This window comes from Ixodes scapularis, unplaced genomic scaffold (assembly GCF_016920785.2).
Source record: "Ixodes scapularis isolate PalLabHiFi unplaced genomic scaffold, ASM1692078v2 ptg002055l_1__unscaffolded, whole genome shotgun sequence".
In the NCBI taxonomy this organism is placed as follows: Eukaryota; Metazoa; Arthropoda; class Arachnida; order Ixodida; family Ixodidae; genus Ixodes; species Ixodes scapularis.
This window is the reverse complement of record NW_024610229.1, coordinates 476,099-498,150: the sequence shown is the minus strand read 5'-3', so window position 1 is coordinate 498,150 and position 22,052 is coordinate 476,099.

The following is a 22,052-nucleotide window of genomic DNA, read 5'->3' as shown; positions in this document are numbered from 1 at the left end:
ATAACAAGATCATGTGCCGTTGCGGGTTAAGTGCACACGCCATTTTATTGTCACGAGTTCGCTTGGCCCTAAGTTTTAAAGAAAAGAGCCGAAATAAAGTTTTCCCGATATTCAAATAAAGACAATAACTGACCCGCCTGCATGTTTATGTTTAAGAAATACAATGAATGCAAATAAATTCCAGGAGTATTAAGGGCACTGAAATTCTTTTTTCAAGGGTATTAAGGTCTTCAAGGGGCTGTGCAAACTCTACGTGGATGTTGACAGCACTGTGGTGGTGTGCGGTGCTCCAACAAACGAAGACTTCGTGGTGTTGGTAGGTAGCAAAGAACCCACCGTGGACGCCGAGAATGAGAAAATCAATGAGGAAGAAGCCTTACACTACTTTTGAATGGGAAACCAGAGTCCTTAATAATGCTTTTGGTCATGAAACTTCCACCGAAGTTTGATACAGGAACAGAAGCTCCTGTCGAAAGTAGGGACAAACCACCTATACTCTTGCTATCCTCCGTTTGCTTGACAATTTCTTGCATACGAGAATACTTTAAACATACCTTCACTAAAATGCCAAGCTTTAAGAGAGGAACCAGCCGTGTTGACGCGGAGATGCCTCTTTGAAGGTGTAATTGTGGACGTTTACCTATACTCACAAAAAAACCTGTGACCAAGAAAAAAAAAGCAAGCGGACTGTTTTTTAGGGTGCTACTTGCCTATTTGGATCTAAGAACAGCAAGCTCACTGAAAATCTACTGCACAATTTCAAACTTCATTACGGGACTCGAGCGGCAGCTCTCGTGCTGAAAGACTGTGTTCAGGTCGGCCGTGCTGCGCGTATTCTGCTCGCGTGTCTTCTTGCTCTTCCTCTGGACTGCAGGTTTACCCATATGCTTTACCAAATGCAGCAGTTACGAATGAAAATGCCACTCATGCCTGGTCATGCAGTGCGCGACTACGCGCACACGACCCGCAAACTCACGCTTATCTTCGCGCAAAGCCTCCAGTGCGCGACTACGCACACGCAACCCACAATTTCACACTTGCCTTTGCGCAAAGTACTTGAATCGGCAGCATGATGCTCATTCTTCGTGACTGTGCTTAAAATTAAGGTCTCAGATAATCCAGTATCGTTTAAACTCTGGCATTCTAACCTCGCATTTGAAAGCTGCCCATCTGTTGACATGCCGAAAAAAAAAAGAATGGCTGTGAAGTTTACTGGCAGTTTCTGTTCCAGTCGATTTAGAGACGCTGTCACCTAATATGTTAAAACTTTCTAATCATGGAGCCCGATTTTGGTCAGTGGTGAGAGCACGATCTCAGCCGGATCGGGGTTCGTCTGCTACAAAAGAGGCGCGGTTCGTCAGCCACGAGGTGTCATTTGCTGACGGAACAGAGACGCCACTTGCTAGCAGATACTAGCTAGCAGGTGGTGAGATTATAGAGGAGATCGAAAACAAAGTTAAATTGGAAACCTCCGCTATTTCCTGAAGGACGCAATCGACAACCTGTGCATCGTTTAGAAATTTGGATACGTTCTCCTGTCGTACGTAACCCAACATCCACCCGAGAATAATTAAGAATTTGAAATGAACACCTACCTGGCATACGAGAGCTTTCATAATCCTAAGTAGGTCAGACGTCCTCACCTATTTACGGAAGAGGAAAGCTTTCGCATGCGAGGTAGGTGCTTGTTTCTAATTCTTATTTATTCACCAGCGGATGTCAGGTTATGTACGACAGGAGAACGAATGGAATTCGCATTTCCAAATGAAGCACAGGTCATCAACTGCGCCCTTCAGGAAATAGTAGATGTTCTCAGTTTAACTTTTTTTTTCCCGACCTCTCCACCCGCCCGTGGGACATAATTAGTACCATACGGCCCACAATGGTGTCGATGCCTCATAGCAGACAAACCACACTTTTCCCTTGCGTTACCGGACGACGTGTCTGCTAACAGTATTTTAGCATCCCTCAGCGAGAGCAGACTGACTTTTCTCCCACCCGTGACAAAAATCAGTCCCCTTGGCCGGTTTGCTCATCTTGCAGTTGTGGCCAAGAGGGATTTTTATGTCACGTGACCAGCTCCTTGGGGACATGGAACTATGTAGCACCCTATGCCCCTGCCTAATGGTACAGAAATGCGTGTCGCTTCGAGCACAAAAGTTTGACTTTGCTCGCAGAAACTGACCGCAGAGGCTTGCAATTCCAGTCTAATTAACCACACCCTTAAACTTTAAAAGCGGCAGGTAAAGTTACAGCCGGAAAAGGTCAATATGCACCAAAATAAAAGATAAATCACGCAAGACAAAAGCAGTGGTGTTATACATATACGTCTGCGCCAGCTGCGCAAGTTCTGCCGTCTTGCGTGGCGTACTGGTAACGGTGGTGAGTCTTGTCATCGCTGCGTGAAAGTTTTGGGTTCAAATCGCGCCAACACTAAACACCTTTTTTTTTAGATTTATATTTTACGCATGTCTTGCTTTTTTTACCACTTGCACGACTGTGCCACAGACTTTTTATTGTTTGAATCACCTGTTAAATCGACAAGCCTGAAGAAAAAAAAAGATCAAGCTAAGTTACTGCGCTGATAACATGGTTTCATGTTTGTTAAAAGGAAGCCAAGATAATGGTATCAGCATGACTTTCATAATGGCATTAGCATGACTTTCATACAAACTGGGTCGAAACAAACGTTGTTTCCCCAGCAACTACAATTCTATCTGTTTTTTCAATATTCAAGGTGCTTGCTACGACTCATTCAATAACAGAAGGCGCATATTTGGTCCTAACAGACACTGCAGTTGTGTAAACTCAAAAATTGAAACATCCACAAAAAAAAAATCTAGCAGCTGTAGTTGCAATGAGAAAGTTGTAAAACCAAGATAAAAGATTAAACCTTTACTTGCGTGAAATGCGATAAAAGTTTCTACATTTTGCTGTGACAACAGTTTTGTAATATTATGTACATATATATATTTTGTAATATTATTTTATTGTCATAATAAAAATAACAATATAATAAAATTAAGTACTAAAATAATAATAACAATAACATTTTGTAATACTAACTTATAAAAGATAAGTTGAGCAAGAAAGAAAAACTTAGACGCAGCAAGCACAATTTTTAAAAAAGGATCACAGTTAAAAAGTAAGACACGCGTAAAATATAATTTATAACATAGAAGTCCTATCATGCCACAATTCGAAGCCTTCCACGCCAAGTCCCGTCTCTGCTTTTGTGTAGCGTGATTTATCTATCATTTTGGCTCATCTTGGTGTTCCCCGGCCGCAACTTTACCTGCCACTCCTAAAGTGCAAGGGTGCTTTTAATTAGACTCGAATTGCAAGCCCCTGCGGTCAGTGTCTGCATGCGAAATCCAACTTTAGTGCTTGAAGTGACACGGATTTTCGCGCCATCAGGCAGGGGCGCAAGGTACTTCCATGTCCCCGTGGAGCTGGTATTGCGACATAAAAATTCCTCTTAACCGCAACCGCAAGATGAGCGAACCGGCCGTGGGGCTTGATTGTGGGCTCCGGGGGGCCAACCACTGCGTTTACTGAATGCCCATCTGCTGTCCAGTTATGCTGAACTGTCTACGCTAGCGCCACTGCACAGTCACGCTTTGCAGCACACGAAGCGCTCACATAGTGTTACGGGGAAGTTCCATGACTAGGAAAGTAACGAAGGACTCTAGTAAATATGGCCGTAAATATGACCATAAATATGGGCGCCGCTGCCGCAATGTGTCGTGGGAGCTGCAGTCTTTTTGCACGTGCCACAAGCCAGCTGCAAGCCTAGCCTACGCGAGCAAAGCACGAGCTGTCTGGTGTACTGCCATCAGCATCCAGTGAACTACAGTTATGGTGGCGTGATGCATGCGCCAACGATTAGTGAGCTCAGTCTATTAAGTTGTGCGACACGCAGGCGACGATTAGGGCCAAAAATTGGTCAACATTCCCTGGATTATACATGAAGCCTATTTCAGTCGTCAAACAAAGTTCCTAAATCGTCTTCATTGTTCCTTCAAAGCAATTTTGGTCACTTACTATTCCATCTCCTTCGATCAGCACTGGTGGTGCAGGGCCTGCACATGGTAGAGCGGGCTCTGGCAGCAGGAATCCTGCAAGCAAGGTAGTATCTTTGCTTAGATTCGAAATCCTTACCAATTTGGATACTATAATGAGTGATAAGGCGCAGCCGAGCTGGTTTAGCATAGTTGTAAACCCGAGACTGGGGATACGGACAAGGGACAAAACACAGAACGAGCTGGTTTAAAATCATGATTTAAGACAACCCTTAGACAGGGGACACAAAAAGGGGACAGAACACGACGAAGTCTCACAAGAAACTTGATCGTGTTCTGTCCCCTTTCTGTGCCCCCTGTCTCAGGGTTGTCTTAAATATTCGATACCATACCCTGTTGCCACAGAAGAAAAATAGTAACAGCTTTGCCTCCAGCATAACCTTTCTATCTTTAGTAACACTTCAGCAAACACTCAGCCGCATACGACGGAAGGAAACGATCAGGAGCTGAAGGCGAAGCTTGTACTTTTCTTATGTTGCACCAAAATAGACACAGTATGTCAGCAGTATTATCTTGACTTGCACTCAGGTGTAGAGCTTATTTCATCAGAAATATTTGGGACAAGGAGATGGTTTGCTCCCAAGAATGGAATGATTAACAGACTAAACTCTGTTTCAGCCAAGGAGAATAGAAGGGTAGGAGAGGGCATGACGGAGGCTGCGTAGCCTCCACAAGCCATGCTCCCTTGACGCCTCGCCTCTTTCTCATTTTCCTCCTTACTCTCCTCACTTACCATGCCAACGTGACTACATCACGTGACCATAGCTAGCCTTCGTCATGCTATGGGGTACTAGAATACATCACAGTCTAGCCTTCGATCTGATAAAACCTACCGGACGGAGCGCGCGCAAGCCTGCAAGGAGTCCTACAATCAACCATCCATCTCCCACGTGACATGTCACGCGCACCAATCGCCAGAGAGATCTGCGGTCACGCTGGGCACAAAATCGTTTAAACTTTTTATGACTAGGCTTCACCAATATTGCAACGTGCCTCCTCCTAGTATTTATAACCTCCTTGGTTTCAGCGAACTTGGCAAGTGAAAAAGATGGGCCCCAATTAGAATGTATGAGCGTAGAACATGACAATGCACAGTCAAAGTGCACTTTTCCTTGTGGATAGTTGACACATCTGCTGCGTTGCTCCAAATGAATCGCAAAATACTTTTGCCTTTTGCTAACCTGCGCTGAAAAGAAGTATACTACAGGCAAAAATTTACCCAAACGTGATACACGCTGTCCCTTTCCTAATCTTCAACCCCAAGAAAATTGCTCACACTAAGTAAAAATGGTAAACCTCCCTGCCCTTATACAACATCCACCGGTGCAGCTTGTGACACAACCTGCGCCTCCCTCCCTTTCTACATCAGAGAATGGTAAGGAGGGTGCAACCAGGTTTTTGAAGAACCTTGGTTTTGGTTTTGTATTCTGTAGTAGGTGTCAGCTAGTGCATATTTATTTATTTATTTATTTAGTATACCCTCAGGGCCAAAGGCATTAGAGAGGGGAGTGGTTACAATCAAGAAGAAATTAAACAAACAGAGTACAGCAAAAATGGTAATACAAATAAACAAAAAATGGCATATAATCATACAATGTTAGCTAAGGCGTTCTTGAAGTGATGGGAGTCTTCGATAGTGGCTATTGAAGCAGGAAGGCGATTCCACTCGTCAGATGTGCGTGGCAGAAATGACTGAAAGAAAGCGTTAGTTCTGGCTGATGGAATTCCAACCTTATTAGCATGATCAAACCGAGATGAGATGTACTGAGGAGGTAAAATAAGTTCGTCGTGCAGATGTGAATGGTAAAACAATTTATGAAAGAGACTGAGACGAAAAGCTTTACGGCGAGATGCGAGAGATGGCAGGCTGAGGCTAGACTTCATTGAACTTATGCTCGCGGTTCGGTTATAGTTAGAAAGTATAAAACGAACAGAATTATTTTTGACCATTTCGAGTGAGTTTATTAGGGTTTCTTGGCTGGGATCCCAAACTGACGCGGCGTATTCCAATTTAGAGGCAATTAGTGTGGTGTAAAGCAGTAGTTTTAATGACGAAGATGCTCGGGCAAAGTTACGTCGAAGGTATCCCAACATCCGGTTAGCATTATTAATCACGTATGTGGTATGGGCGGTCCAAGTCAGATCATGTGAAATATGAATGCCAAGATACTTGTATGAGGATACAGGGTCAAGGGGTATGTTATTAAGGCAGTATTTTGGCAATTGGCAAGGTTTTCTGGACACATGCATTAGTTTACACTTGTTAATATTTAATGCCATGCGCCATGCTTCGCACCAGACAGAGATAGCGTTAAGGTCAGATTGAAGGCAGATTATGTCATTATCGCAAGTTATTTCACGAAAAAGTACGCAGTCATCAGCAAACAAGTGAATGTGGGAGGAAACAGTTGACGCGAGATCATTAATGTAAATAAGAAAAAGAAGAGGACCAAGCACCAAGCCTTGCGGTACACCAGAGTGGACACTGCGCGGCTCGGATGTTAGATCGTTAGCTGAAACAAATTGTGAACGGTTAATAAGAAAGAATTCAAGCCACGTGAGAAGTTTGTGATCAAGGTTTAGTTGACGCAGTTTATAGAGCAGCAGCTTATGACAGACCTTATCGAATGCTTTGGAAAAATCTAAAAATATGCAATCTGCTGATGATAAGTGGTCGAGGATAATATTCATTTTATGCATGAAGGACACCAGTTGTGTTTCACAGGAGTAAGTTTTTCGAAAACCATGTTGCGCGAATGTAAAAAATGAATTCGATTCGAGAAAGTTAGCAAGATTGGAAAACAGAATATGTTCAAGAATTTTACAGGGGATACTGGTGAGTGATATGGGTCGGTAGTTGAGTGCAGAGGTCTTGTTACCTGATTTGTGGAGTGGAATCACCTTCCCGACTTTCCATTCCGCGGGTAGAAAACCATTGTCGAGTGACTGCTGAAAGATCTTTGTTAGTATGATAGAGGAATAAACACTTGTGCTTTTTAAGAATTTTGGATTAACTAGATCGAAACCAGGGGCAGAAGAAGGCTTTAATGATCTAAGTAGGTGTTCTACCCCAGCTGGCTCAATCAATATGGGAAACATTACTGCGTAATCGTACGAATGAACGAAGGGTAGAGAGGGATCCGCAGATTCTGAAAAGTTGCGTATAAAACATTCATTATTATTAAAACTTTAATATTACATATTAAAAGTTTCAGACTATAAAACCAAATATCGAGCACGTTGCAATAGAAATAAATTCAAACTATTCTCTACGAAGGAAACACCCTGGTCCACCGGTAAAAGTTGACTAATGAAAATGCTACATTTTGCAAAGATTGCAAACATCATTTTACCTTTTTAGGCTCGTTTCAAATTATACTTCGAGAGAAACACATTTTCCGCAGTGTGGGCAACAGTACTGTAATCATCGTATTGAAAACAGTGAAATACATTTTCTTTGCACATTCTTGTATCCGCTTAGCATGCTTCCTAGAGCGAACGCTTCCAATGACCGTCATCAAAGTCGCTCATCGGGATGGCATCGTACAATATGGCAACCATGCCTGCTGTCCATTCCGGTCTCTCGAGCTTGCGGGGCGACAGATTTGATAGTTCCATGGCACAATGGTGCGACAAAAGACTCGCCATTGAGAAACAAGGTTTGGGCTACGATGCACAGACACATTCAAGAAATTTCCTACGGGTCGGCCAGTCAGGGGCGCGGGAAACCTTCACTTGCTGTTTGTTGATGGGCACCCTTTGTCATTCTGGCTGCCATTTTGAATTGCTGTTTTAACACAAAAATATGGTGCGCATGATCACAACTCTGGCATTTTTAGGATCCTTACAGCCCGTAAAGTTAATTACCACCGTAAACAAACTGTATCAGAAATCTGCTTTCTGCCCCTTTTGAGCATTTCTGTACTTGCCCGGTTGCTGGTCAGCTGACGGAAAAGGAGCTCGGCCCAGTGAAGGTTCGTCAGTAGACTTTTCCGCTCCGGAAAGGTTTCCTGAAAACAAATAATACCGTGAAGTATCTCACCAGCGTGTCAATCTGCTACCACAGACGTGCCGGTGTGTGGTTTATAACGCCCATCTACATGCACCCATCCAGGCTTGTGACAGTGGCCGAGTAGACGAAGGCATTGATTTTTAACTGCACTGACCGGCACTGGCACAGGTTCGAATTTCACCAGGGGTCAGCTTGTTTTTCCAAAAGAGCCCATGGTTGGTGAACACACAGTTTCAAGGCGAGTTTCGCAATAGGTGTCAAGTAAACTCTGAACAGGTTTTGAGCACATTTCAAGATAGGTTCCGAGTAGGTTTTGGTATAGAACTAGCGAAAAGGAAGAAGTGCCATAAGCAAACTCTTAATTTAAAGGGCCCCTCCGATCATTTTCTGACTGGTCTGAAACTTGTGCTTAGTGACAACAAGCAACGCAATAACACAAAAAAACGCTTTCAAAAATAAAATTTAATTGGGAAGTTATAAGCAAATAAAATTTACAACAGTAGACCACTCTGACGTAACTGGAGCTGCCAATGGTACGCGCGATACATGCTGTCACCCCTCCACAGCCAGATCCACATCGTAGCTGTATAGTGACTCTAGCGTCGGCTAGCCTTGGTACAGTGTTGCCTTGGACTGGGGTTACGCAGGTGCACAACATTCCTTCGCCGTTAAGCCGCTGGCGTGTCAAATAGAATGGCCGCCTCTCCAAAGCCGCGCACGCATCGCCGGCGCTCAGCTCGCCTCTCCGTGCTTGCATTCGTGCATCGTCCCTCCGTTACCCAGGTCGCCCCCTGCACGCCGCGGGGGTGACTGGGGTCCCCACTCATCTAGCCGAGTTTCGTGAAAGCGCACGAAAAGAGAGAGCATGTAAGCATTTTATTGTATTTTATTTTATTGTAAGTACAATGTGTCGTCTAAAAGTTTGGTTTCAGTTTCCGCGACACGGATGCCGCGGGACGGCGCACATCACAAAAAACTTGCTTTTGTTGTTTCTTCTTTTCGTGCTATATTAAACTACATTTAGTTCTTAAAATTTTAACTCTCAGAGCTCAATAAAAATAACTTTTATAAATAATTATGAGGTAAGAACAGTCACTTATTATTCCGCACTCAGAAAGAAACTTTTGGTGAACCTGGCCAATCAGGAAGCCAGTTCTTTTAACGTACCCGCCACGCGCATTTAGCATCCTGCTGCGCCACCATCTATCAACTGTTCTGCGCCTTGTCAAATTAAAATATGATGCACCATTCCTTTTTGCGGTCTTGTCTTTGTTGCCCGAATTTCCCGAACCACCAAAGGCAGGGAGCGCAAAAAAAAAAAGAAGCAGAAGCAGAAATATCGTTGGAGGAGCCCTTTAAAGGAAAACTGCTTAGATACTAATTCAACTGCCATCAACAAACTTTGAGGTTACTGTTGATTTAGAAAATTTAATCTTTGGGTCACTTGCACATGCAATTGAAGGCCCGTTCAGACAGTTGCGTTCGGAGCGACCACTACGCTTACGAACGAATGCAACCGGTTGGAACAAGTTACCATAGCAACGAAGTGCCAAACGGTCGTTTTGTTCGTGTTCGTTTGCAACGTAAGGAGTTGAGCCGGGCTGAACTTTCTCGTTACGTTCGGGAACGACTGCAACGACGGACCAATCAGAGGTCAAGGAGAGCTTGGTCGCGCGCGTTGCATGCCGGTCTCCTTCTATCTGCGAACATGGCATCGGTGGTGACTGTCGATGTGGACGGCGTGGTGGAAAATTACGGTTGTATTGCAGACTATACTCTGTTCACCCTAAGCTGACATTGCAGCAGAAGATACGTGCTGGATGGACCAAATTCAGAGCCAGCTGTGCGGGATGTCACCGCACTCTCTGGCGCGATGACAATGCACGTTGATGTTGCATGTTGCTGGCTCCGATTGGTACATCCAGTGCATACCTTCCACTGCACTGTCAGCTTAAGGGTGAATCGAGTATATGGCACCTCAACTCGGTCATGCCAGCATTTTGTGCTCGCTCTCGTTTTTCTTTGTGAATAAATCAGTCTTCTTCCTTTGCCAGTAAGTGATGGACAGTTATGGTCCACGTCAGGCAGCAAACATATAAGCTCTTCCTCTAGATGACAAGTTTCTATTTACTACAGTGACTACATGAGGGTTGCCTTCTGTCAAATGGCACCGTGTATTCATCTGCCCAGCGCAGCATTTGGGCTTGCAGAAATTTACAGGTATTTTCGAGAGTATCAGAATTAAAATCGGATTTACTTTTCTCAGTTTTTGGGCAGGATAATCTTACTGTCTGTTATTACATTTGACAGTCATTTAACAGGTAAAAGCTCAACACAAACTTAAAACGCTTAAAACTTGCCTGTGTACGAGGTTGATGGCACTGGACTTTTGGGGACCTCCTCTACTAGACGACTTGGCGAGTCTTCTAAACAAAATTAGATCCACGGATAAGCATGATCAAAAGATGAAATAAATTTGTACACTAGAATCTTACCGAGCAGTTCAATGCCTTCAAAAGACGGTGGTTCAGCCAACAGATGCTCCTCGCTTGAAGTACCAGGCCTCCTCCAATGCGGTTCTGAGGCAGCTTCTGAAAAACCAAGTAGAAATTGAACGGCAATGCAGGTTATAATAGCTCCTTTTTTTAAAAGACCCAGTTCGTAATAAGAAAGAGAAGCATGCACACCAATTTTCATTGCAAGGGCCAAACCCAGCCTCCGGCTGTGAGCCTGTTCCTCGGCAAGCTCTTTCTGAAGTCTTTCTATTTTCCCCTCTTTCTCCTGGAGGAGATGTCGAAGTATCCTATCCTCTTGAGGTGCTGCCCTCGTCTCCTGGGTCTGGGTAAAAATACATTGCCACTGTTGGAATATCATAACTTCAGAATGCAAAAGTATTTAGGTGTCTGATAATTCTGCACCTTTTGCTTTTTCTTAAAATCTGCAGCAATGTCATCAAGCCTCGACCGCTTGCCAATCTCCTTCCGGTTCTTTTTTCCTTTCGTCCAAGGTCTTGGACATGCTAAATTTTTCATTTAGCATGTCCATTTAGCAGTAGAAATATCAAATATTTACTCAAGCAGTGTCATACAGATAAGTAAGCTAGTAAGCTTTGCATGCACAAATTACTACGGAACAACCTCCACTACCAGTGAAAGCGACTGGAAAAATGGGCATGAGAAGTAATTTCAGTTCCTTATTTTATCGGGATACTCGCCGAGAAGCAGCTAGGCCTAACCCGGGAAAAAAAAAGCAGTTGCTATTTTTATGATTTTTGCTACAGTATGGACTGGTTCTGCGCTATGATTTTTACTGCGTGCCTGCCCCAAAAAACATTTCGCGGTGCGCATGGACAGAAAAAAGTGAAATAGAGATGTCTCTTGTATCCTCTTCTACCTCTGTATTTAACACTTTCCTCTCCAAAGTTCTGCTGGCCCTATCCTGGCATAATAGATATTTTCCAAACAGTATTTATTTGCCTTTCCCGGTCGCGTTCGCATTTAGTCCATGTGTGTGGTGTTCAACCATTTTTTTTAAGGACACAATGAGCTTAAAATGTTCTCGGTATCCTTGGGAGATGGCATCTTTGTTAGGTCTTTAAAGGGGCCCTGCAATCATATTTAAGCGTCTACCTTTTTCGCGGTTTCCATGTCTCTTGGGGTTGGGGCAAGCCAGCGGGCACGGAGAGAGTAACTAAATATCAGTGCGTCATATTTTAACCGGACGACGCGGAAACCTCCTCCACCGACGAGGGCGACCCGCGGTACCGAAAGCGCGCAAAATGTGACGTCTTTGGTCCTGGGCTTGCCACTGGTCAAAGCCGCTAAGAGCTTTTTTTTAGTCGAGATACAAAATATAAGTGTCGCGAACCATTTCAATTATGTATGAAAGTAGTTTTTGTTCACTATTTTAGATCAGAAAAGAAACAAATGCAGTTTAGAAAGTACGGAAACGAGAAATGACCCGTCGACATACCCGTCACCAAGCGGCGGAAAAAAACGGCGCATACTAGAAAAGGCTAGTGGGATGAGGCTACGACAAACGAGGAGCGTAGAAAGGTCCCGGATGTACGCGGCGGCGCTGTGGTCGTATGCCGGCTCAAGAATCCGACCGGTTCCGAGCGTTCGAAGGCCTTCGGCGCGGGCCCTCTTGGCGATTCGGCCATTTGGCGGTGCGTCAGCGCGAAGTGGCTCCCGTTCTGAACTGATCTTTACCCCGTGTTTGCTGTCGTTTGTGGCCAATGAAATGTTCTGCCGAATTAGTGTTTAGTCGCGCTGCAAATGCAATACGAGCTGCCCTGGCCGCCCGCTTCATACAGCCAATTCAACACGTGCTTTAGTGGCGCCCTCTCGAGCCGTCGACACGGAGTGCGGCAGCCGTGTGCGCTCGATGAGCTCACTACTCCTCCTCTAGTTCAAGGCCACTCAAGGCAGGACCTACGACGTCATGAAGGAGGTTATTTTTTGCTTGTTTTTGTAATTCTGATTTGCCTATAACTTTTAAAATAAAGCGAAATTTGAGAAAAGAAAAGTTGGATTAAGTTACTACGTTCAGTACGCTCAGGTTCAGTGCAAACTAAAAACCAGTCAAAAAGTCATTGCAGGGCCCCTTTAAGTCTAACCAACATAGTTGCCTGCCAAAGTTGACCAAATATCAACCAAAAAAAGTGAGTTTCACATTTATTAAAAAAATAAAAATCTAGGAACACTTATTAAGTTCTAGTTTTACCAGAGTGTCTTTACAGTACCAACTATATTATGGAATAATTTTCTAAGATGGTAAAGAAAAAAGCAACGGTAGCAGAGGGTGTCAAACGTACGGCCTGCGACGACAGGAAAAACGCTAATTTCAGCCGCAGAATCTTCTACGCACCGTACCTCGAGAAGAAAACATACCGGAAACTTGCTCTTTATGTCCTCCCTTTCTTACCGAAAATATATCTTTTCCCGCAAATATAAAATTTCCGCACTTTTAGCCTGGGCGATTTGGGATGAAATGACCCAGTGCTACGCAGAAGCGCCCTCACAATATATATATATATATGTATATATATATATATATATATATATATATATATATATATATATATACATATATAGTTCTTCCTGACGAAGGCCGGACTCCGGCCGAAACGTCGAGGATTAAATCGTCCGTTGTTGCTGTTTCTCACTAAAGGTTTTTTTCTTCTCAGTTATATACATATATATATATATATATATGTATATATATATATATATATATATGTATATATATATATATATATATATATATATATATATATATATATATATATATATATATTGTTAGGCTCTTGGTGCATAGATTGGTTTAATACAATAAAGCAGTGGTTCTCAACCATCGATGTTTCGCGGACCCCCTGTGGATTGGCAAAGGTGATGGATGGCCTCTTTCGGGTGAGGGGAGGGGGAAGGTATTGGTTAAATATAATAATGATATAATAAATGGATTTAATGAAGGGCTAGTGTGAAGTAGACTTCTCTTCATGACAGTCACAGGTGAAAATTCGCCCGAAAATGGAAAAATTCCTTCTCGATCTGAAAAAACACAACTTTTATTGCCGCGTTCGACTAATGAGGCAGGGCTTCACGGACCCCTAAAACGCTTTCCTGGACCCCAAAAGGTCCGCGGAACCCCGTTTGAGAACCACTGCAATAAAGAGATATTGACTAGTACAATTGTTGAAGCAATCATTTGAGCACACCTGAAGCGCTGCTGCCCGAGTGGCGCAGCGGTCCGCCGGTCCGCCGGCCACATAGCTACGCGACTTGGCGGGGGCAGTGCAGTGTTTCACTCGGGCGACGTCATCAGTAGTATTACAGCGGTTGTACCGGGACGGTATGACGGGAATCGCTTCATTGTCTGTTGGGTCAGCTGGCGAGAGATCCGAAAGGGGCCTCTGAATTGTTTCTGGAACTTTTCGCATTTTCCGGGCTTGCGAGAGGGTGTCCAAATGAATACCTCGTCATGAATGTTGCAGGTAATCGGTGTGGCGCTCGGCGCAATGAATAATTTGTTGCTCTCATGATTCTACTGTTCGAATGCGGGAAAGTTGGCCAACTTCTTTTGCGTGGTAGAGGATGGCTTGGGTGTAAATATCCAGAGAAGACTCGTCTGGGCATGGCAGAACGGTGTCGATAGTGGACAATGGCTCGCGTGCACACGGAGAGTAACCGGTCGTGGCTTGACGGCTGATATTAGAGAGCTTTAGGGAACCGGAACAAAATACGATCGATAAACAAAAACGATCGATACCTTGGATCGGGCGTGTGGACCGATCGTGTGCCCTAAAACGGCTTTGGGGGAACCGTATTTGCAGACGATTGCAGACGATCGGTACAGGTCGCGCCCCCTGGCAACGGAAACCTGCATCCGCCTCAACGAGAAAAGACAAATTTGCGTGTGTTTGTACAAATCGCAGAAACTCAAGTAAATAAAGATAGCACCCTAAATATGTAGAGAACCTAAAATATTGTATACCTACTTATAGTTCGTCTCGTTTTTTTACTGGAATGAATGCGCTTCCGTAATATAAAACCTGGCGCAGCACGGCGTGTCGCCCCTAGCAGAGCGAAGTTCTAAAATGTTCGTCTGCTAAAGAAGCAGACGAGCTTTCCGACAACAATGGCGCTCGATCTTTTTGACGATGACTTGGAGTTGGCTCTATACAGCGAAAGCAATTTAGAAAAAGTGATTTTGTACGACTGTCTGCGCACTAAGTGTGGCGTGAGTCTCTTTTGAACTTCCCGCTTTATATAAGCGAGGCACGAACGCGCGTGCCGTGGGGCCCGTGACTTGTGCAGGGGCACGAGGGAATAAACATTCTTTTTGGTCTGCCGTGACACGGAGTCAGTCGCATTTCTTTCGGGTGCCACCGAGCACCGATACACTAAGAGAAGGCGCTTGTTGGCGGCAAGGCATAGGACGTTCAACTTGGCGTTGCTTTTGAATATACAAAAAAGTTGTGATACCAGGGATGATGTGCCAGCGTATTTTTTTTTCAGTTTACCAGATTTATATACTTGGGGAATAAAATAATGCCTCGATCGTACATGATAGCTTGTTTTCTAATAAATCATGCGTTCTCAGCGGGCAAGCTTTGCTGTTTTACATCAGCCAAATATGATGTTTATACCAACCACGTCCCGATATGCTGAAACGTTGCCGAAAGCAAACTCGATTTGGCTCAAGAACACGCTCGCGCGCGCTTATCATCGACATTCGAAGTCGTCTGCTAGCGATCCTGTCTCTTTCCCTCCAGGCCCAATGCAGGATCGAGTATTAAGAAAGCTATGGACAAATAAAACTAGAAATATTAAATCTCGCAAAAATACAAAAATAACCAAAATATACACACTTTCTCAAGTTGATGCGGTCAGTTTTCTTGTACAAAGATAATTCAATTAAATTTTCAATTTAATTCAATTTTTATTTTCAGATCAAGTCATACACAATAAAGAGCTGGCCCACAAAAGCAGCATTCTGCTTGTATGTGGGGCCAGGCGACCAGCTAGAATACATGTTGTTACAAAAAAAAAGAAAACACTCTGCAGCCCCCCCCCCCCCAAAAAAAAAATGAAAGAAACCTAAAATTAGCAGCACAAATAAATACAAAAAGGAAAACTTTAGAGCATGAAATATAGGTGTTTATAGCCAAGTCTATTCACGCAACCATGAAATAAAAGTACGAAATATCTCCAACGGTTAGGCTACGATATCTACAGCTCAGATGCTTGACACCAATTCCTTAGTTTCCTTTTTAGTACCCTAGTGGATTCTATATTCATGAGGTACTCTGGGAAATGTAATGATTTCTGTTTTTCTTTCCATACAGTGTGTATATTTTTGGAATGACGTATCTTACAGTACGTCTCAAATCTCTATTTTTATTTACGAGGAGGTCAATCCGTTCCTTCGCTCCTCGCAACGAGAAGGTCTTTTTCAACGCTGCGTCATTCCAAAGGGCTGGAGTGAAAAAGGAGTAGCGCCTAGCACCTCCCGAAGTAGAAAGATGTATTCTGCTGTAAACCGCTTGCGAGGAGGAGGCGGAGGGACGGAGGTAGATGCGGCGCTCATGTTGCTCTCTTACGGTACAGAGAGCAGACGATCACGGTCGTACGCCCGCGTACCGATCGTTGCGCCGTGTACGGTACGACCACGAAGAAAATATAAAGCAAAACCTGTAACTTTACTGCTGTGCACCTATTAAAACTATCACCCAATATTCAAAGGGCTCGTTTTATAGGATATATGTGATTAGCATTTGTACAGAAATTTTTAATTCATGCAGCATTTTTTTAACTAAAAGGTATCCAGAGCCATGATGCAGAAGGCTGTTTCTCACTGTTGCCACTACAAAAAATCCTCAGTCATAACAGCAGCTGTAAAAAACGGGTGATAAGTGCTCGAAATGCACATCTAGTGTTTGTAAAAAAAAGACAGAAAAAACACAAAAAAATGTTTAAAAAAAAAAGATGGTTGGGCCAGCGGGATTCGAAGTCTACACTGCCGCTCCACTACGAGTTCAACAAATCGGCGCTCCAATCCACTGAGCTACCGAGCAGACGACTTTTGGCTACACTAAACACTAATTTATTTCAATTAAAGAAGTCGAATTGCGTTTTGGTCTTTATTTTTCTTCTTATTTCCTGACTCAAACTTTATTGATTTGCTGTCACACATTGCGCTCCTGCCAGGCACTGCCACGAGTTATTTTCTTCATTTTTGGAGCCACGGCACGCTCCCTCCGCCAGCGAAAGAGCCGTTTTGCTCACCAAGCGAGACTGTCCATGTCGGCCATTGGCCGTGCCGGTCGTGCCTTACGGTTCGGCCAGCGCATTACGGTAAGATCGCAGAAGAAAGGCGCATGCGCAGTTCGTACCGGAGGGCCCATCGTACCGTATCGGATGTGCAAAAACGGTTCCCTAAAACTCTCTATTGTAGGCGTAAGTAACGCACGGTAAAATTAAATCCGACATGTCTTGGTCATCTGTGATATGCATGGAGACAATGTCAGTCAGAGTGGGGTTGAACCGCTCCACCAAGCCATTTGTTTGCGGATGATATATGCAGTGGTGACGTTATGAATTGTGTTTGCAAGGCGGCAGACCTCTAGAAGGCTTGCTACAAACGTCGTGCCGCGGTTCGTGATGATAAATTGGGGGGTGCCATGTCAGAGGACGACGAAATGAAGACGGGTTGCGTGAACAGCTGTGGCGGCGGGTAGCGCTTGCGTTTTGGCATACCGCGTTATGTAGTCGATAGCTACAATTATCCGTGGATTCTTTTCTTGTGACTGGGGGTACGGACCGGGATGTCGAGTCTTTTGCGCTGATCCGCTTGGTGGAGAAAGTAACCGGAGTGGTCCAGGAGGTGCAATTCTGGGTCGTTTATTTGCTTGACATAAATGGCATGCGCGCACATATTTCTGGATAGTACGGTGCCTGTCGGTCCAGAAAAGTTATACGGATCGGGCCGTGTCTTTTCAGCACTGCAGTTGTTTATGCGATAGAATACAAACCCCAGAGCTCACACTGGCTATAACCGGAAGCAGAAAATGACAAATTCAGAAAATGAACATCACAGACCCTTGAAGGAACATCACACCACCGCACGCAGTGCATTCCTCGCGGCAGAGTAACACAGTGCTTCACGTACCCATTGAACACTGCCACGAGGAGTTCAGCGAACAGAATCGGGAACATGGCGCAGCTGCGTAGAGCCCAAAATATGGTGCAGACGCTTTCAGGCAGCTGTGCCAGGCCGCCGCCATAACCCACCTTCAGTTTTAGGGGCGAAGCTCCTTAGGGGCTAGCCATGTCCGTATGTCCGTCCGATGTCCGGCGTCGGGTGTTCGTGCTCACGAGCATGTGAGCACGTGCTCCTGGGCTCGTGTAGGGCAAAAAAAAAACAACTAAAGAAACCGCAGTTCCACGTGGTGAATGATGTTGATTGGGGCGAAGCTCTGGTGGTGCTTGTCTGCGTAGACGCTGAGCCCCAGCATGCCGTGCCTTTCGTTCGTTTTCATCCATTTCAGAAAGAGAATGTGTGGTATGGAACATGGTTATATACGCACAGACACATACAAATTACTCAAAAAAGGTAGTTAAGTTAAGTTATTGAGTATCGACGCCAAAGGTAATTGGAGTAGAGTAGAAATTACGCATTTTTAATAGTAATTGAGTAAACTACTAACTACTGTAAAAAGTAGCGAGTTACTTTGAAGTTACTTTCGAAGTTACTTTTTATATTTTTGTGGTAGCAAAATGAACAGCAGTTTGGATCAATGAAAAATCCTGCGAGCCTAAGATAAATGCAGTCTATTTATGGCTTGCGTTTTCACCAAAATAGTTTATTCGCTCTCAGAAGCAGTTGACTTTCAAAGTTCTTGATAGGAGAGTTTTCCCCTTTTCCTCCTAAAGATGTCTTCAGCCAAACTAAAAAGACGTTCCACCGACGCGCTGGATGGAACGGCACCGTTGAATTTGAGAAACAGGCTGTGCAGGGTCGGGCAAGCGAGTGTCGGTATCTGAGGTGTCCATGACGAAACAAGTGAGGTTTGCCTCGGCTAGAGGGTCTTTCATAACAAAATTTCCTCCTTTTTTCTTTTTTCTTCGGCAAGTTGAGATTGTTATGACTGGCCCACTTTATTCTGACGACGTTCTGAGAGTACGCTGAGCGAGCGCACCAGACCGTCAAGGGTTCAAGTCTCGTGCCACAAAGATGAGATCATCCGGACGACTGCGCATCTTGTTGTAGTGCTAGTGCTACGCTACTGAAAAACAAAATATTTTGGTTTAACAGAAGAGGAACCGAAGTATACTTCCTCGCTGACACCAAGTCCAACAAAAGGATTTCCCAAGGGTAACTCGCAATCCTCGCCGGCGACTACAATATTCTGACGCACCTGACAAGTAAATTGTTTTTAACAAAAAGGAGGTCTCCCAGGCATGGAAAGTCGGAAGGACATGAAGGATTACGTGAACAAGCATCGTCGCTCGTACAGTTGCAGCTGGAAGCGGCAACGTGCTCCCGTGAACGGATTATCCGTTCCAGGGTTTGTGCGTGGGGGAGTCTGGCTTTGCAAAGGCGTATGCGCTGACGACGAGGCGACCATTGGAACAGGCACCCAGCTGCAAGGTCATGCCAGTGGCATCTCCCGTGTAACCTACCGCTTGAGTCAGAACTCCAGACAACACGAAAACAACAACAGCCCTCGGAGCGTCTTGTTCTTCACGGTAGCAGCTGGAAACGCGGCGCCTGCGTGCATTACCGGATTAGGTCAATACCCGACCAAGGCTTGTTAAGCACCTCTGCCTGCATTTCGTGCGCGTCGGTGTTTCGGCTGCTCGTCGCAACCTTGGGCCAATGACGTTTTCCCGAACAATGGGGCCCCTTGTTCGGGAACGCCACTTCATCTGCCGGCGTCTTATTCATTTCTGCGTTCAAACTTTCGTGAGGAGTAAAATTAGCTCTAGATTTTGAAAGTAGTTAGTAATTTGAGTAGAAGTTACCTGAAAAAAGTAGTTAAATAAAACTACTAATTACCCAAATCCAGTTGTAATTGGAAGTTAATTGGAAGTTACCAAGTTACTCAAAAAAGTAGTTAAACTACAGTAGTTTTGAGTAGAGTAGTTGAACTACGTCCAAGTCTGTATACGCATTTGAGCATTTGACCGCAGCGTGACATGGATGAAAACGAACGAAAGGCTCGGCATGCTGCGGCTCAGCGTCTACGCAGACAAGCACCACCTGCCCCAATCAACATCATTCACCACGTGGAGATGTGGTAGTTTTTCTTTCCTCTTATTCCTTTCGCTTCACTTCATCATTGCCACGGCAGGACAGGTTATTGCCACTTTAGGTGATACTGTGGTCTTCTCCCTAGCATAGGCCCTTGTGAAGCGGGTTCCGGAAGAAATGTCCCCGGAGAAAACGTCCCCGGAAAAAATGTCCCCGGTAAAAAAGTCCCCGGAAAAAATGTCCCCGGAAAAAAAAGGCCCCAGGTGGAAAGTAGGAAAAAATGTACCCAAAGGGACATTTTTTCCACTGCAAGTACAATTCGTTTTTGACTTTTGTGTATGAATCAAGAGTTTGTCATTTCATTCCCCGATTTTGCAACATTGCATCTCAACTGTTTGTGTTTGTTTTTCATTGTGAATAAAACATTCATAACACTTCTAGCTAAAACCAAATTATTGTGTCTGGGGAAATTTGAGAGGTACTTGTGTATCATTTCCAAGTAGGTTAAAAGCGCGTCACTTAACACGAACAAGCGATCGCTAGTTTTTTTGTTTTTTTTAGGGGCGAAGCTTCTTAGGGTCTAGCCTTGTCCGTCCGGCGTCCGTGCTCATATCGATTGCCATCCCATCTGTCTTCTTAAAAAAAGAAAAAATGTTTGCGCACTCGACAGGATTCAAACCTCTGCGGGGAGACCCCAATGGATTTCTAGTCCATCGCCTTAACTGCGGGACGAGTAGGGGCTCTGAGATGTGGTAGTAACTCAAGAGCTGGGGATGTCATGGATGAAACGTTGCATGTAGCCGCTCAACGTCTATACAGCAGAGGGCGCTGCGATCAAATGCGTATATAATCGCGTTAAACTTTGTATGCATTGGCTCAACGTTTATAGACGAGAGGGCGGAGGGCGCTGCGGTCAAATGCTCAAATGCGTATATAACCACGTTCCATACCACACATTCTCTTTCTGACATGGACGTGGAGATGCGTTCCCACGGCATCCAGCGGATCCATGCTGATCCGCTAGAAGAACCACTGGCTCTGCATTTCACCGACCATAAAGCAGTAATAATGAAGTCGAAACGCAACCCGGAACTCAGCACTACCTATGAGCAATAAAAAAAATCAGCACCATCAGCACTACCTATGAACAATAAAATCAGTATCATCAGCACCACCAGATCTTTGCCCCAATCAACATCATTCACCACGTGGAGATGCGGTAATTTTTTTATAAAAACGAGAGGTTAATTGTCATCAAAGTTATTATAGGTATTGAAGGTGCTTATTTGGGGATATAATGCAAACGGTAAAATTTTGTTCTCACTAATCCTCTTTCGGAGCCGTTTTCCCCTACCTGCCACACGGTGCCTTTTTTCCCAGGACATATGACCGGACCGCCCGAAGCACATGAGGGTCAGGGAAACCCAGAGATAGAAAATCCTTTGGGGACATTTTTTCCTACTTTCCATCTGGGGCCTTTTTTCCCGGGGCCTTTTTTTCCGGGGCCTTTTTTTCCGGGGACATTTTTTCCGGGGACATTTATTCCGGGGACATTTTTTCCTACACCCTTGTGAAGCATCGTCAACACCCGCTTCAGTGGCACGCCATTTCAAAAAGAAGGTCGGCAATAGCGGCTCAATCTAGCGCGTGTTTAAAGCGTAAATATCGAAGGCGACTTTTCGATTTGACCGAAGCGTAAACTTGCCCAATTTATTGGGCAACAACAATGGGTCGAAGAATCCTATTAGCTGATATAGATTCACGAGGATATTGTACAGTGTAACTTGGTACTACAACTTGCATCCATTTTTTTAATTCAATTCCCGAGACAATTCAAATGGAATAAAAAATTTAATTGACCTTTTTTTTCTCGGAATTCGAAGACATGTAAAACAATAATCAACGCCAAACAGAAAAACGTGAACAAAAGGAAAGGGCGCAAACGAGCTGGTGGTGGTTAAACATTTCGACAAAAACCCCGAGACTGGGACAAAAAGGGACGGACAAACACAAAGTCTCGAACACAGCTGAATTCTATTTGACAACGAAGGGTGCTTATATAGACGTCAAATCCTACAAAAATCAAAAGAGACGAAGGAAAGAGAGGGAGAAACCTTCACAAAACAAAAGAGACGAAAGAAAAAAGAGGGAGAATTGGGAAAACCCGTGACACAAGCAGTACAACAAAAAACAAGCATTAC